Source organism: Pinus tabuliformis, chromosome 5_1 (genome assembly GCF_031772625.1).
Source record: "Pinus tabuliformis cultivar Carrire ecotype Pingquan chromosome 5_1, CPIR1, whole genome shotgun sequence".
Classification (NCBI taxonomy): domain Eukaryota; kingdom Viridiplantae; phylum Streptophyta; class Pinopsida; order Pinales; family Pinaceae; genus Pinus; species Pinus tabuliformis.
This window is the reverse complement of record NC_142305.1, coordinates 912298747-912315853: the sequence shown is the minus strand read 5'-3', so window position 1 is coordinate 912315853 and position 17107 is coordinate 912298747.

Below are 17107 nucleotides of genomic sequence, written 5' to 3'. Positions count from 1 at the left end.
ACTCTTCATGAGCAGAATAATTCCCCTTTGCATCATTTCCCAAGAATCTTCCTTCTATCCCAGTTTACAAGACCGGCGCTACTGACCAATTTTCTCCTCACGCCAATTTAAAGAGGTTAAAACTAACCCTCGCACCGATCCTCTTTTGGAAGGTTTTTTAAATAAGGAGTCGAAGCTTCCATGTCTAGAAGCTTCGTAACGAAAGTCTAGTAGATGGTTGGGCTGGATAGAGCTGAGGAAATCAATTTGGGCTCCTGTCCCCTATTAAGATGGAACAACCTCAAGAGATAAGACCTTCTTCCATGATGAGAGGAACCATCTCCCATCCATCCAAGCTATATAAGCCTCTCTTTTTCCCAAGCAAAAGGCTAGTTGGAGTTTTGGAGCAAGTGTGAATAACTAGCAATTCATTTATAGCTTATAGCTTTCTAGTGTGTGTTTGAGGGAGAATAGTGTGATTTTGGTTTGGTTTGAGACTAGAGGGAAGGAGGCCTTAAGCTTCCATTTGTTGGGGCTATCCATGAAGTGCTAGCAGAAGTGTGGGAACTCGGATACATCGGAGGAGACCAGCAACGTCAAGGCATCGATTGTAATCTCTTTCTGATTTATATAAATGCAACTATCAATTGATTTCCTACATGAAGTGTCATTTTACATCTTTATGGCTTAATGTTCCTTGACCTGTTAAGTAGGCTGAATACAATATTGTATGCTATTACATTTGTTGTTTGTTGTTGTTTTCTTGTTTCAGGTGTTCGAAGGAAGGAAACAAAGATAGTTGGAGCGAGGAAGCAGGATCATCACCAAGCGGAATAACGTTCTAAGAGGTAGGCCCTCTTAATTGATTCTAGCTTAAGGAAATCTTCCATAGATTGTCTATTTGTGACTAGACCCACTCTCTCGGGCTAGAGGAATTGTTTGTGTCTGCACTTAGAATTTACCAGCACCACAAATTGGCGACTCTGCTGGGGAGCCAATCCTTCTATTTGATTGATTGTCATTTTATGGTTTTGTGTGAACTTTTCTAGTATCACCATTCCCCTTTAGTGTTCTTTGCTTTACCTGGTTTACTAATTTGAGCCTAAAATTTACAGTGGCAAGTCTGGCCTTAGCCTTTGAATTTTTTTCTTTCCTTGAATGCTCGGTCAACGCGTTTATTTTTCTGACAGTCACACCGATTAGTGCGAGTTTCTAAAAAATAGTCGTGTCGACCCCCTTTTGGCGCGTGTTGTTAGTTAGGCAGTCGCATCGATTCCTGTAAGTGAAGATCAGGGTTTCCCCTCGATCATAACCAGTGTGTCTTGCCCTATTAATTTCTACCTCTTAGCTCGTTTTACCTATGTTATCCCTGACTGGAAAGCTTCATTAGCTTGGTTTGTGTGCTTTTTTGGTTTAGCCCACCCTCTGATGTGTTAAGTCTGGCCCTGTGTGAAGTTCTTTTTTATTTTTTCTTTGAATCCCTCGATCAACGCTACTTGTAGCCTGACCAGTCGTGCCGGTCAGCCCATCAACGCTAGTTGTAGTCTGGCCAGTCGTGTCGGTCATGTCAATCGACGCTAATGTTAGTTAGGTAGTCGCTCTGGTCTTTGAGTTAAGAAAAAATCAGAATTTCTCCCATTCCAGTGCCAGTGTGTCTTGACCCTCGGACTCTCTTCTTTCACCCAGAAGTGACTAGGATGTTTTGTTTGCTGGTTTTGATTGATTAATTGGATTGAAGTTTCATTGCTTGATTTTTTGAGTTTTTTGGATGGTTTCTATGACCCTAGGGTATCTAGGTCAATTACCGTTCATTAGTTTGTTTCCTCATTGTGTCAAGTTTTTGATTTGCTGCTTCATTTAATCCATATTTTAATGGCAACATATTCATTGCTTCATTTTCATTTGAATGAGTGAAAGAGTCTCGTTTGTTCTCTTATTTCGAGTGTCTCTATTCCCATTCCGAGCATAGATTACATTGCTTGGTTTGTCAATTGAAACATTTATGTGTTTGGTTTGTTCGATTCAGGGAAGAAGTTGCTTTTAGTTTCATTTATCATGCTTTGGATTTGATCGATGCTTGTTTGTTCGGAATTGTGAAATTTTTCATTCAAAGTGCTTTATGTGAAAGATTCATTTTGCATTTTATGAAAAGAAGAACATCGTTCTAGATTACTTATGCGAAAATATTGCATTAGTAGCGTCATTAAGAAGCTAGAATTACATCATCATAAGCATTGGAAATGAAATGAAACTTCTTTTGTTGTTAAGGGAATATTAAGTGCATTTAGGACATGTATTAGTGAAAGTTTTAATTCTTTGATTGTTGCATTGGTTGTGTGCTCTCTATCCCTCAATTAGTGTTAAATTTCATTGAAGAAAGATCTCTTTTCTCATATAGCTGCATGTAGGAGTTTTGTCAGATGACAACAGTAGGACCTTGTAATTGAAACCTAATTCAAGATCAACCGTTAAAATTTATCGAATTAACCTAAGGAAGCATTGAAACTTAACGCTCACATTTAGAGGTCTAGGCTAGAGACGTGTTCCGGCGTCTTTAAACCTAGCAACTGTCGTTCGCTTCGGCACTAGACAATGCTAGTACAGACTTGTGCTCCCCGTACCGTCACGTATATAGAGGGAGACCACACTAGGTTGCAATTCTTTATCCGTAGGAAGCTGAGTCTTCTGCCTTGTAAACATGATACACCGAACACAACATTCGGGGAGATTGCCTGCCCGTACTTCTCGGTTCACCGGGAGGTATTCTGTAGTTCACGATTACCTGGTAATCCTTTTGCCTAGATTATCCTGAGTAATCGTTTTGGTCTTTTTGACTCTTTAAATTTAAAAGATCATCAAGCACTTGTCCTTTCGAGCTCGTTAACTTTGAAAGCGACTAGAGTCACCTTTTTCCCTTTTCTCGACTCTTAAAACATGAAAAGGCAAATTTTTGTTTCAGTGTTCTAAAATTAACTTCCCACGAAATATTCCTGGTTAAAGTTGTATTCCTTAGTAATTCTTTAGGGTCGATTCCAATGGCAAAATTCCCAAAGTCTACCAGTCAAGGGTTCCCCTCAGATGGGAATCCTGGTCCTTTTCCTTCTTTTGGAAACGTTGGTGCTCCTTATATGGTAATGTTGTCCCTCCCTCGGTTAACCATTGGTTTACCTATCTGGTTATTTTTGACCTCGGTGATCCCAAGCATCCCGACTCATGTCCAAATGTCTCCATTCGAATCACATCACGATGATTCTAAGGTTGACCCCTTGCCTTCTTCCGCTATTTCTTCACCCTCCTCTTCTACTTCGCCTGGTGAAAGTTTCAAATCTAGTAACTAGGAGGCTAAGAAGAAGAAGAAGAAGTCAGATAAGCAAGAGGCCAACCGTGCAGCTATTGCTCTAAATGCTTCTTATCGACAAACCTTCCGATCCTCCATGGAAAGTCAGATTTCCTTGCAAGTTATGCAAGGGTGACCATCTCCTTCAAGATTGTCCTGGCATTCCCAAAGTCTTAGAGGTATGGTCTCAAGGCCTGAATCAACCATCCTCGTTGACCTCTGGAGATCATGTCGATGCTACACCTTCAGCTAATGATGGTAAGAATGAGGGAAAGATTAGATTCCCCTGTCGGTTATGTGAAAGAGAGCATCTTCTTCACCTTTGCCCTCTCATGGATAAAGCTTCCAAAGTTTTAGAAAACCTTACAGGCCCTCAACCCCAACTTCTTGTTGGTTATCAGAGGCTTTCTTCTAACCCTCTCCTAGCTGGTAAAGAGATTGACTTGGATTCATCTCTTGCCCGTCCTGCTATTCCTGAGCATCACTCTCTTGTGTTTGTTCTCGATCAACCATTGGTTAAAAAGAGTGTCGACTTGGCTCCGCCTTTAGTTGTTCACTCCGTTCTCAAAGAGAGTGGTGATCATACTGCTCATGTTCTTCTCGTCTCTTCGAATTCTCATGAATCGAAGAGTTACCCTCCCGTCCTAGTTGTTTAGGAGAGTCCTTCTCCTATTCCTGCAGAGCATGGGGGAAATCATATGATACACCCACCAAGTAGTTCTGCCGTTTCTTTTGATTGGAGTAAATTGTTATGAAACCAGCTCAAGAAAAGATAGAAAAGATAGATCAACGCCTTAGAATTCAGCCTCTTCGAGGGGGCAACCTCCTTTACATTACATAAATGAACAATTCTTGGATGATACAAATGAAAAGACCTCCTTTCTATATATAGGAGTCTAAGGGGTCATAACATAATCAGAGCTGACATAACAATAATAATGTAAGGGCACAATAATAAAAATAGTGGGCTTCTATGGGACCCAATAGTAACAATATGGGCACTACATGGGTACAACGATATAATAAGTGGGTTGTACTAATAACAATAAGGGGTTACACTAGTAGTATAGGGGCCTAACATGCCCCTCTCCTTCAAAAAGCGTTGTCCTCAACGCTTGAGTAGTTCTTGATGCTTCTGTATAAAATTCTTGTCCTCCCATGAGGAATCTTCAGCGGGTAAGTTCTTCGATTGATGAGATACTCTGAAATTGGTCGATTTCGTAGCTGTCAGGTTCTTGTTTTTGTGACTGCTCCAGGTTCCAATATGATTTTTCCTTCCTCTTCAATTGCTAGCAATATTGTTTGAATTGGGATCTTTTGCAACTTTTGAATAAGTGGCCGTACTTCTTCGTCCTTCTTCCATTCATTCCTTGCTTCATTTATCCAATCTGGTTGGATAATAGAAATAGCACAAAACAATGCTTCCACATCCTCATCCTTGAAGAGTCTTCCCATTCAGTAAGGTCACCATTTTTTAAGTGCATCTAGTGTTGCCAACATTTCCTTCTCATAAATAGCTTGCTTGAGATGTAGTAGTAAAACTACCCAATCACCTACATCAAAACATTTTTCACTACGATGTTGATCTACCTGTTGTTTCGTTTGATTTTTCACCAAAATGGCGTTATCCTTTAAAAGTTGAAGAACTTGTTGTTGATGCTCGATGAACCTTTTTCTCCTTGATATGTCCTTCTATCTTTAGAGTTTGAGGAGTGGTAATTTCTTCCAATCCTTTACAAGATATGGTTGGATTCATTTCGTGATGCTCGATGTGATATTTCACTTCTTGAACATTTTTCTTCTTGATATGTCCTTTTATCTTGATAGTTTGAGGGGTGGTAATTCCAACCAATGAATTACAAGATATGGTTGGATTCATTTCTTCTTTCTCGATGTGATCTTTCACTTCTTGCACCTTTTTATTCTTGATATGTCCTTCTATCTTGAGAGTTTGAGGAGTGGTAATTCTTGCCAATGCTTTACAAGATATGGCCTGGTTCATTTCTTCTTTCTTTGGGGTTGGGTCCTAGTGTATATCCTCTTCTTTTGATGTTTCTTGATCCTTTTCTTCCTCCTCTTCATACTCTATGTAAAATAATTTCTTCTCAGTACACTTATGACCTTTAGTGCATTTGCTATCACAATTGTAACAAAGCCCTTTTTCTCTTTTTTCTTCCAATTGTTATGGTGTAACCCTTGTAGGTTGTGGAAGGCTAGGAGAAACAACACTTCCATCTTTATAGTTGTGAGGGGTAGACTTCCTTGTTGCCATAATTTTACTTTCCATTATGTAACAAAGCCCTTTTACTATTTCCAATTGTTGTGGTGTTGCTCTAAAGAAGGTGTTGCTCTTTGTATCCTCATAATGTGCTATCATTTCCTCTGTGAAAATTGACCACGTAACAAGTTGTTTACGAGAACAAAGCCCTTTATACCATAAAAATTGATCTGGTTCTAAATATGAAGATGCAATACATACCTTTTGTAACAGTGGTACACCATGTAGATCAAAATATTGCTCCATCTGAAGTATCCAATTTACCAGATCCTTGCCATCAAACTTCCTCATCTTGCTTTTTCTTGATTTTAGGAGCTCGATCTTGAAACGACTGTAACTCTGTACTTTTGGATCTTTAAGTTTTGAAATTGTGACCTGTAGTAGCCCTCTGCGTCCTCTTTCTAATGCCACAAGTCTGATCCAAATTGGATTCTCCAAGGAAGAGTTATGCCAAATCTCCCACAGTGACCTGATTATAGACTAGTTCAGTAGAGCGAACTTGTACGACGTGCCACGTGTCACTGTTTTAACCTTTGGCTCTGAAAAACATATACAAGAAACTACAGTCCGTCCTCTTTCTGTACCTTCTTACGAATTTTCAATCCAATGCCCAGAGACAAAGTTATGACGATTTTCCCCAGGTCACCTATTTGGAATGTAATTCAGGAGTCTGCAAAAAGACCAACTTCCTTAGATCATATCTCCGCAAATATAGCGCGAACAGCTCTGAAATTTGGACCCGAGGTTCAGCGCGATTTCTTCTCAAATGGGTTTTTTTTGCAACTTCTGAAACGTCGCAGAAAAAAAGTTATAGCGAAAATTCCACGATGACCTGTTTGGAGCAGCGAAACCCTAGAATCCAAAGCTCTGATACCAAATGTTATGAAACCAGCTCAAGAAAAGATAGAAAAGATAGATCAACACCTTAGAATTCAGCCTCTTCGAGGGGGAAACCTCCTTTACATTACATAAATGAACAATTCTTGGATGATACAAATGAAAAGACCTCCTTTCTATTTATAGGAGTCTAATGGGTCATAACATAATCAGAGCCGACATAACAATAATAATGTAAGGGCACAATAATAACAATAGTGGGCTTCTATGGGGCACAATAGTAACAACATGGGCACTACATGGGTACAACAATATAATAAGTGGGTTGTACTAATAACAATAAGGGGTTACACTAGTAGTATAGGGGCCTAACATAAATTGATTGTTTTCCACCTTCCATCTTATGTGCCTTTCCAGATCACAGTACAAGCCTATAATATGGTAGTACATGGCACTATATTAGATGAAGGTGCGACTGTTAGCATCATGTCTTCTACTACTTGGCAAGCTTTGGGTTCCCCACAGCTTGTGCCTGTCAGCCAAAATTTGTTGGCTTTCAATAGAGGAACCAGTAAACCCTTATGGGTCCTTTCGAAGTTCCCTATTACTTTGGGAGGAAAAACCGTCTATATAGACGTGATGGTAGTCCAAGGTCCATTATATTTCAATCTTCTCCTTAGACGTGACTATGTTTATGTCATGGGAGCTCTTGTTTCTTCGCTTTTTCGTGTGGTTTGTTTCTCGCATGAAGGGAGAATAGTGACCATTGATCAATTGTCATTCATTGGTCACCAGGCGCCTTCTTTGCAACCATCATCCCCTATCAGCTCTTGTTTGTAAGAAGTACCTTCCTCGCCATAGGTCAATTATGTGGCTACCCGTTCCGTCACCGCGTCTGTTGATGATCACACAGATCGTATAGTACATTATGTATTAGGGGCATTGGAACTCGATCTTTCTTTGGTACCAAATGGCATGTGTTTCTCCTAGAGCGTGGTTCTTCCCTCTAGTGAAGACCTCTTGGGAGCCATGTTCTCGTATGGTTCCTGAACAAATGTGTGAGCATAGTTCCTTGTCTTGTGTCAAGCTCGTTAAAAAATGAAACAAGGAGTCATGAGGATGGTTCCTTGTCTTGTGTCAAGCTCGTTTAAAAATGAAACAAGGGTCTCAAGGATAGTAACTTGTCTTGTGTCAACCTCATTAAAAAAATGAAGCACCTCCCTTTTCCAAATCGAGTCTTTGATTAAGATCTCGTAAAATCCCAGTCGAGTCTTTCCTGGATCTCAAAAGTGAACCTTCATTCCATTCACCTAGTTGAATGAAATGTATCTTGGGCGGCATGTACCTTGAATCGAGTCATTATGCTAGGGGCATGCAAACTTATCGCAAGCATAGTTTTTCGTTTCAGGCTTGTGTAAACATGAAACTGAATCCAAGCAGAGTTCCCCATGGTTCAAGCTTGTGTAAAAATGAACCCATGCCCGATTTACATCTCATGATTTCCATTTTTATCATCCATTAATGCTAGATGAGCCTTGGTTGTTTTGTTCCATCGCCACCATCTCTTGGGCCGATCATATGCTTTCACTTGGTTGTTTTTCCTTTCCTAAGGGACTGCAACGATGAGTGGTTTTATTAGCTAGCCTCTTGACCATTACATGTTTTGAGTAGTTCCACCATTGTTGGAATCAGCTGCTACCCTTTATACCACTCGTTCCTCCAGGACGAGTCACCTTTAAGCTCTTTTCTTACTCGTAACAAATGAAAAGATCGCCGAGTATTTTTCCCTTTTTGACTCGCAAAAGAGAATAAAAGGGGGGTCCGCTTTCAAGCTCTTTTCTGAGTCTTTAAACACGAAAAGATTGCCAAGCTCTTGTCATTTTAAACTCATTAAAGGTTGTGAAACGTCATTCACCTGGTATATGTTTACCCCTTTTTTGGGATGGGATGTAGTGTTTACGAAAAAGGTACTCCTTGACTGAAATGGTCAAGCTGTTCTCTCAAGTATTGTTTTCTACATTTTCGGGCTTGAGAGACACAAATGTATGAAAAGGGACCATGTGGAGATTTCTTTTCCATGTCTTTTTCAAACTCTCTAGACATGAAAAAGATATCGAGTTACCCTTTTGTCGGACTTGTTAAAACATCAAACGACATTGGATTCATTGCCATGACGAACGTGAGCTTCTCCTTCCTAGGTCTCGTTAAACTTACTAGGTTAGATTTGTCTGAAGGATGAACTTATAGTGTGAGCATATGATATCCCCTTCAAGCTTGTGATAAAAAATAATCGGGGTACCTATCAGGAATGGTGGGGGAAAATTTTGAAATTTAATCAGTCGTGTCGGCAACTCACTCTTGAACATGAAACTTTCTGCTTCATGTCGGATTGGCGTATCCTCCTTTTCATTTGACCTTCCTGGGTTGGATAGTTCATTTTTGCCTTCCATTTGATCTATGCCATGTCATCATGACCATCAATCCTATGGATCCAACAACTGCCAAACTCCAGAATCGTGTCGCCGATATGTTCAAGAGTCAGTCCTTCTGTAGTTACACTTACTCCTGATTCTCTATATCATCTGAAATCATTTGCATCCCTTTGTCTCGTGTCGATGATGTGGGATACATCATGGCCCTCCTTCGACACAGTCACTTCCTGTCGACTTCAACTCATTATCCAGGAAGTTGGCCGAGAGACTCCCTTCCAGTACCTTAGAGCTTGCATGCCCTAATGGAAAGTTCTTCGCACTCAATGACAAGTTCACATCATTGGCTTTCGATCGGGTGATTTCACGAGTGTTCGACATCAGTTCCTTTATTCACATTTCATGAATTGTGCTGCCAGTACCTTGAGAGCCATTGTCATTATTGGTGGTTTCTCTCGCACTTGTTAATGGTTCACATCATTGACCGGTAATCAAGTGACTTCCTAGCATGTTCGACTTCAACACATTCATTCACATGTTAGGATTTGTACTTTGATCAGGTCGTTTGGAGCGCAAGACCCTAGGCTAAGATTACACAAGTCCAGGTTCCGAGCTGATGTGACATGGTCATGTTGATATACATGTCTCTTTTAGATGGATGCCTTCGACCATACCATGAGTTGTTATATGTGATCCTTTTCATTATTGGATGGTTGCGAGCATACCTTGGTTTCATTATGATCCTTTCTGCTAGATGGTTGCGCCCATACCTTGGATCCATTTACATGATCATTATCTAGATGGCCGCATCCATACCATGATCCATGTATCACTATTCAGAGTTTTCAGTGATGTATATGTATCTATGCTTGCTTGTAGGTTTTCCGATGACGAACTCTGGTTCCCTGCTTCCACTTGTAAAGAATTTCACCCTTCACTCTAGTTCGGCCTTCATGCTTTAGGGGGCATCTGTTACATAGCATTTTGTCACTGTCCCTATACTCCCCATCTACGATCCTGGAGGACCTCTACAGTGTACTCAACATGCTTTCCCATCATGAAGAAACTCCCAGTATGTCCCTCTTCATGAGCAGAATAATTCCCCTTTGCATCATTTCCCAAGAATCTTCCTTCTATCCCAGTTTACAAGACTGACGCTACTAACCAGTTTTCTCCTCGCGCTGATTTATAGAGGTTAAAACTAACCCTCGTGTCGATTGGATCGACTGAGCCCTTTTCCAGTCGCGTCGATCCTCTTTTGGAAGGTTTTTTAAATAAGGAGCTGAAGCTTCCATGTCTAGAAGCTTCGTAACGGAAGTCTAGTAGATGGTTGGGCCGGATAGAGCCGAGGAAGTCAGTTTGGGCTCCTTTCCCCTATTAGGATGGAACAACCTCAAGAGATAAGACCTTCTCCCATGATGAGAGGAACCATCTCCCATCCATCCAAGCTATATAAGCCTCTCTTTTTCCCAAGCAAAAGCTAGTTGGAGTTTTGGAGCAAGTGTGAATAACCAACAAGTCATTTATAGCTTATAGCTTTCTAGTGTGTGTTTGAGGGAGAATAGTGTGATTTTGGTTTGGTTTGAGACTAGAGGGAAAGAGACCTTAAACTTCCATTTTTTGGGGCTATCCATGAAGTGCTAGCAAAAGTGTGGGAACCCAGATACGTCGGAGGAGACCAACAACGTCAAGGCACCGATTGTAATCTCTTTCTCATTTATATAAATGCAACTATCGATTAATTTCCTACATGAAGTGTCATTTTACATCTTTATGGCTTAATGTTCCTTGACCTGTTAAGTAGGCTAGATACAATATTGTATGTTATTATGTTTGTTGTTTGTTGTTGTTTGCTTGTTTTAGGTGTTTGAAGGAAGGAAACGAAAGATAACTGGAGCAAGGAAGCAAGATCATCATCAAGCGGAATAGAGTTCTAAGAGGTAGACCCTCTTAATTGATTATAGCTTAAGGAAATCTTCCATAGATTGTCTGTTTGTGACTAGACCCGCTCTCTCGGACTAGAGGAATTGTTTGTGTCCGCACTTAGAATTTACCTGCACGGAAATCAGTTTGGGCTCCTTTCCCTTATTAGGATGGAACAACCTCAAGAGATAAGATGAGATGAATCATCTCCCATCCACCCAAGCTATATAAGCCTCTCTTTTTCCCAAGCAAAAGGCTAGTTTGAGTTTTGGAGCAAGTGTGAATAACCAACAAGTCATTTATAGCTTATAGGTTTCTAGTGTGTGTTTGAGGGTGAATAGTGTGATTCTGGTTTGGTTTGAGACTAGAGGGAAAGAGGCCTTAAGATTCCATTTGTTGGGGCTATCCATGAAGTGCTAACAGAAGTGTGGGAACCCGTATATGTCAGAGGAGACCAAAAACGTCAAGGCACCGGTTGTAATCTCTTTCTGATTTATATAAATGCAACTATCGGTTGATTTCCTACATGAAGTGTCATTTTACATGTTTATGGCTTAATGTTCCTTGACCTCTTAAGTATGCTGAATACAATATTGTATGTTATTACGTTTGTTGTTTGTTGTTGTTTGCTTGTTTCAGGTGTTCGAAGGAAAGAAACAAAAGATAGCTAGAGTGAGGAAGCAGGATCATCACCAAGCGGAATAACGTTCTAAGAGGTAGGCCCTCTTAATTGATTCTAGCTTAAGGAAATCTTCCATAGATTGTCTGTTTGTGACTAGACCCGCTCTCTCGGGCTAGAGGAATTGTTTGTGTCCGCACTTAGATTTACCTGCACCGCACTATGTTAAGATGCATTTTTATGACCTATACATTACATGTTCATGATGTGTGTTGGTGAAATGCCTGTCATGGTTAGGGTGAGTCAGGTCAGGTCTTTGTTCAAGTTTTGCACTAGAGGCCTTATCTTATTGTTATTTATCATCTTTTAGAATTTCATCAAGTTCTAGGCAGAGACCTGAGTCCTAACCCTGAAAAAGTGGCTCAAATTTTGGGGTCGTCGGTACAGAACTGCCTGAAAAAGACTGCAGTCGCATGGAGGCCTTGTTGTGGGAGTGACTGGAGAGTTATAGTCACATGGAGGGGTTGTCATGGGAGTGAATAGGGGTCTAGTTCAGTTAAAAAGCAAGTTAACTCAGGGGTTGGGTACCTGGAGTGGTTAGTTAGTCCCTGAGGGTCTTGTAGCTCCCGAGGAAGGTTAGTTTGGTTTTGGTTTGTCAATTCCACTTCCTTAACTGTACTTGGGGAGTTGAACCATATCATATTAACTCTTCGTTACATAATTACCTCAGTGGATTGGTTAGCTTGGGTAAGTATAGGAGGAGGGTGTTATAAGGGGCTAACGTAACAAACAATAAGGAAGAGGAGCTAATAAGATCCGCAACATTGAAAATGTTATGAGAACATGTGTAAGAGGATGATGAAAGAAGAATATGTAGACAACCTATCACCCAACGATAAGGGAGGACGACCATAATAATACAACAAGACAAGGACCAAGGCCACTCACATCAGTGATGAACCCTTCGGATAAGAAAATGTACCATTGCATGGCAGATTTGAAATGAGACAGGGAAGGGGTGGGTGAATAATACATGGATGATGCTAGAAACATTTCACATAGATAGACATGGTAAAGGAAGTTAATATTGGCACAAGGGGAGGGGGCAAAGAAATAAGATGTGGAGACCACATGCATATGTTGCCAAATGAGAAGTGGTCATTGTGGAATATATGACATGGAGCACAAGACATTCACCATGAGAAATCCCTTGACCACTTACAGGGTCACGTTGGCATGAAGTTTAGCTTCTTGGTTATTGTTTCTTAGTACATGGAATAATTTAATATGTTCAAAGGGATGGAGGGCCTTTGCAATTCAGTGGAGGATTAATTTGAGTTGAGAGTCCGAAGGGAAAGATCCTAGTTGGAGATATCAAATAGGTTTTTGTCAAATCTCCAATAATGATAAGTTTTTGCAGGTACCAAGAAACAACATGGATGATACCTTTATACAGAGCTTAAGCTTATATCTAGTTGTTTGGAGCTACTTCAAGGTTCCATGAGAAAGAAAACACTAATTGTCCACCTGGGTTGAATAGCATTGCTCCCACCTTTAACTTATTTTAAGTTTGTTAATCATTGTTAATCAAATAAGATTGTTTTTCTCTAACAGTGAGAAAACCTATCATAACTCAATTGTCAAACTAGTAGTGAGGACAACCATCTCCAGATGTTATCACCAAACACAATCTAACTCATAACCATTATTCAAGGAAAACCATACCATATGGAATGATCTATTGGTGGACCATAATGGAGTAGGCTTTCACTCCTGCCATATACCTCCAAGTCTTGGGTTGTTAACATGTTTCCTTACGTCCGAGGAAGACAAGCTCAGTTTTAGGGCATACGCCGGGCCCAATTGCTAATCAAATGAGTTGATTTACAATTCATTAATTGTTATTTAAATTTGTGTATATTTTAAACATTTTTAATATTGTAGTGATACAATCATTTACTTTTGAAAATATTTTTTTAAGGGAAAATTATGAGATGCTTCTCCACATTAATAGATGACACTCCTAAAGTGGAGAAACTAAGGATTGCTAATTCCTCATAAAAACAAGTGTTGCATGGCAGCTTTGTCCTTGCCATATAAGTTACAAATTATGATTTAAAAAATGAAAATTAGTATATGAAGTGGAAAAATTAATTGCCTCCTAAAGGGCAAGGATTTGCATAAATTATGGTGGACAATAACTACTAGTAAGCATTCACAAAAGAACAAATAAATAATGGTGGGTAGTAACTCCTGGTAAATATGTTTATTTACATTTTGTTCTATCCATTTTCTATGTAAAAATTTGCTTAAATTATGGTGGGGATTAACTTATAGTAAATATGTTATTCATGTGAGTATGAACTATTTTCAAGGATTTTAATATGGGGTGGTTTTCCTCTAAAGCTTAATAAAGAAAATTCATTGCACAAATATCTAAAAATAATGGCATAAATATTGCATATATAAAAATTATGGCAGACAAATATGAGGTAGTTATCACATGGCATTTTATTGTGCAAAGTCTACAATAAGGCCTTCAAGTTATGATCTAAACAAATGTATTTTATTATTATTATTATTTTTTAAATAATATTGAAAAATAAATATTTGTTTTTTAAAGTGATATTATAATTTTCATCTGTCAATGCTAAACTAATAGAGATCGACATGAATTTTTTTAATATTTGAATTTGAATAATCGTGAGCCTGGCCAAAATTATTCTAGTGAGTTATTGAGTCACGATAGTTAAAAAAGAAAGTAACAATTTTTTTATTATTATCTTAATCATCATGTTAAACCCAATAAAATGTTTTTTTTTGTGACCAAAGGAATCAACAACTAACAACATTGACCCACTTAAGCAACATAAAGGAATGTTAATTCCGTGACTAAGGATCTACAAAGTGCCTAAAGAGATCAAATCTCTTTTCACTCTAAAAGAAATTTGCATCTTGAGCTTTCATCCCGCTAGGTAGATCAGGGATTTTTACCTTAACTACCCAATAAATATTAATAAAAATAAAAACAATAATGTAGAATTTTAGTTTGGAGCTATTTTTATTTTATTTTGACCGAGTCAAAATGTTTACAGGATATTACAACATCTCTACCATAGTGGGTGGAGAGTGCTTCTTGGCCTAACAATCACACATTACAATTAAGATTTGAACTTGATCTGCTTAACCAAGATTAATGGTTGCTATTTTCTTGTAAAAATAAACACATTACAAGTAAGATTTAAACTTGAATAATCCGAGGCCTCACCAAATTACTTCAACAAGTTACTAATTCACCATGATTAAAAAATAAAATAACAACTATACAAAGCTATAAACAAAATTAAGGATTGCTAATTCCTTATTAAAAAAACATATTACAAGTAAGATTTGAACTTGAATAATCCTAGGCCTCGCCAAGATTACTCTAATGAGTTACCAATTTACCATGGTTTAAAAAAAATAACACATTTTTATCTTAACTATCCATCTTAAACCAAATGAATTGTTATATATATATGAGTTACATGTGTGACATGGGGTTAATTGTGATCATTACCATTGTAACCTCTAGTTGAGAGTTGAGTAGGTGGGACATCCACAATGTTTCAAACATGTGACCATTACATAAGGAGTGCCTTAACAATGCACCCATTCACCAACTATTCTATGCACAATTGTCCAATAAACTAATAATCTTAATATTTAATAAAAGCATATATATATATTTTTTAACGAAACAATTAGTTTTCTATTATAAAGATTGGATTGCATGGCTATAACCATTTACACCAAATATTACAAAACTTGTCTTTTTGCCTCTAAGGGCCCTTTGAACTAGGATTCTACATTAAAACCTTCCATATATATTTTGCCTCTACGGGCCCTTTGAACTAGAATTCTACATTAAAACCTTCCATATATATTTTGCCTCTACGGGTCCTTTGAACTAGAATTCTACATTAAAACCTTCCACATATATGACAAAATTGAACCAACAACAAAATATGTTCGCAATATAAATATGAATGGAAAATTAAACAAGCTTGAGGGCCCGACTCCATATTTTTATGCCCAAAAGACAACTTTTCCTTTGCTTACTCCTGCGTCCATTGGACCATCACCAGAATGCTCACATTGCTCATTAATGTCGAGTTCTGATTTGCCAAATAGGGGTTCTTAAACATCTGTAAATATATTGCCATTGTTGAGCTTTGCGTTGTTGAACATTAGATTTGCCTCCAATTGAATAATTTTTCTTTCCACCTTTGCCTCTTGGCTTTCTAATTTTGCCTCTATTAGGGTTGCCTTTGCCTCCCTTCCTCTCTCCAACAAGTCTATCCTGTGGGATAAAAGGTTAATTCGACTCATCAACAATTTGAATAAAAACTCTGTTGATTTCTTCCACCACGCCATATTGGGCTCTAAAGGCTAGACCCCTTTCAACGCCATTAACAAATGATCTAACAACACACATATGTGTGAAGAACACCAGGAGAAAGGGAAAAGAGATGACCAAAGATCCAATGAAGCCAACATAAATAGACCCTCTCCGTCTGTTCTCTCGCCATTACGCTCATGTCACCATTAAAACCATATTTCATATGATCTTCAAATCGATTGTAGACTTGTCCTACTCGAGAAACCAAACCAACATTTTTTGCAGAGAATTTATGAAAGTATGAGGGAAGAGTTGCAATAGACCTTGCTCCATTAATATGCCCAGTTGGGATCCCACATAAATAGACCCTATCCACTCGTTCTCTCGCCATTACACTCCGTAACCATTAAAACCATATCTCCTCTGATCTCTAAATCCATTGCAGACTTGTCCTTCTCGAAAAACTAGACCAACGTTTCTCGCAGAGAATTTATGAAAGTATGAGGGAAGAGTTGCATTCGACCATGCTCCAATAATATGCCCAGTTGGTATCCCACAATGCCCGTGATTAGTGCCATCCAAATGTCCATCATCCTGGCCATATTGAGCTTGGGAAATAGAGATGAGCGCCCAAGAATACCATGTACTTTGTTTAAACCTCCAAGTGGTCTCTCGTTAAGCATCATTACCAATCGTTTATACATGCAAAGGTTTAATGCCCGAGACTAGGATTCTAGGCGACCACCATCCTCGATGGCTCTTTGATCCAGATTTAGAGGGAAATTTCTCCAATTTTTTTCAATTGGAGTGTTATTCTTCTTACCAAAGGAGGGTATGCAGAGTCATTTGTTGAAAGAGAATTAGTAATCATTCTAATGACAATCATAAAATTCCCTAGAATTTTGAGTTTTCTTATGCGTTTTTTCCTAGTGATATCTAGACCTTTCCACAACGCAAGGAATTTGACCTTATTGTGTGTGGATGTACCTAAACCCTATGCATATCTAATCTCTTAATATTCGTCAATATATCACCCCTCCCGCTCCATGCTCAGCCACCCCAAAAACATATTTAAATTATTAAAAAAACATAATTTCAAACTCAAAAATGTGTATTGTTATTAAATAATCAACATTAATAAATTAGTGAAATCACTATTTTATTCACTCACTCATTTTGTCTTAAAATTTTAAAAACTTTATCTATAAAGGACATATCTCTCCTCTTCGATTAATCTAATTAAATATTAAATACAATAAAAATATATTTACTTATTAAATCGATACAATTTAATATATATTTTTAAAAATATCTATATTAATAA